The following is a 1,898-nucleotide window of genomic DNA, read 5'->3' on the forward strand; positions in this document are numbered from 1 at the left end:
ATGAATACATTAAAAATTAGTGATGCATGCATACTAATAGTTCATAACACAATTGAATGGAGACCACTTTAATAAAGACACTAAAAATGTCTTTTTTTTTTTAAAGACGTTTAAACATGTCATGTTATTATTGGACATTCTTATTAAACCGGTTAATAATTTATTTTTTATTATAAACCAGAACAAAATCGATTTATTATAGTAACAATAATAAACCTAATTGTCTGCATTATAATTATTAGACCCGATTTGATCCGATCGAATCATATCATCTAAACCGAATATCTTTAATTTTTTTGATAAAAAGACAATTATATCCCTGACTTTTTGTTTTTTGGACATTTAAATTCCTAAAAATTAAAAAATACAATTAAATCTCTAAAAAAATTGAATTTATTGTTATTTTCATTAAAAAATCAGCTTTATTCTAATTTGTTAAGAAATTCAAAAATAACTGGTTCATTAATACATCCAATAATAATACGACACGTAAATGTCTTTACAGAAAGACGTTTTACGCATCTTTATGGGAGCATCCCCCAATTGAATTACAGTGCCCATGATTTATATGATCTTTTAGTTTCTACAATAACAAGAAAAACCGTTTATTTACTTATTTATTTTGAATATTCAAAATTATTATTGATTGATGTAGGCTGATGACAATAAAGATGGAAAATTATCACTGGAAGAAATGCTTGATCATGAATTTATTTTCTACAGCACAGTTCATGCCGATGGCCATTCGGAAAGTGATGATGAACATGATGAGCTTTGAAGTTAAATGTTTTAAAAACAAGGTTACAAGTGTACTTAAATAGTTATTATTTTTTTATTTTTTTGTAAAGTATGAGATTCAATTCAATGCTTTTTTCTTTTACTATTCTTTTAAAGAAGACACAAACCGCAAATGAATAATAGCTCAAATGGCATAGTCTTTCATACTCAATTAAGAGGTTGTGGGTTCGAATCTCTTATCTTTGGCATAGTCTTTGAATTTTGTTTGATTTTGATAGGAATATCGATTAAATTTTGTATTAAATGATTTTAATTTGGAGAACAGATATGACTTTTTTTAAAAAGATAGTTTGATTATGAATTTAGTAACTTAGTATCAAAATGAGTTTTGTATATGGTGAAAAAATAATAAAATTCTCAATATTATTAATAATAGTTATAACCAAATGCTTAACATGAACCGAGATAGAACAGAAATTAAATAATTTCACAAATTAAAATTTAAAAGAAATTATAAACAATGTTGAGAATGATGATTTTAATAAAAAATATCAAAAATAATTTTAATAACAAATGATGATTTTAAAACGTATTGAGAATGATTTTAATAAAAAATATCAAAAATAATTTTAATCAAAGACATTATGAACAAAAAAAGTATTTAACTTTTTTATTAATTATCTTAGATTTAATACATTAAGGTGTGCATCACTTCACAATATAAGACAACGTAGTTAAAAAATCATGGAGGTGAGTTATTAAACTCCACAATTAAATACTCTTAGGGTAGAATTTTAGTATTTTTCTATATTTGTTTTGTGTACCAAATTTATTTGTAGCCTTTCTTTTAAATATTAGTATTTTTGGAATTTATTAATTTTTCAGTGTTTGGTATTTTTAATATTTTATTAAAAATTTTAGTTTTAGTGTTTTGGTGGAAACCTCCTTCAAATAACTGCTTTAAATTGAATTGTGATGTTAGGATAGTATGATGAATTGGTGACCCTTTTTTCTTTTTCATAAAATGGTGACCCTTTATAGTGCCAAAATGAGTAAGAATATGTGAACTCACTCGGTCCATTAGTCATATTTATTGGATTTATTATTTTGGCCCAATGCACATATCATGATATTTGTGGTATACCATTAAAATTTAAAAT

This window comes from Arachis ipaensis, chromosome B10 (genome assembly GCF_000816755.2).
Source record: "Arachis ipaensis cultivar K30076 chromosome B10, Araip1.1, whole genome shotgun sequence".
NCBI classification, from domain to species: domain Eukaryota; kingdom Viridiplantae; phylum Streptophyta; class Magnoliopsida; order Fabales; family Fabaceae; genus Arachis; species Arachis ipaensis.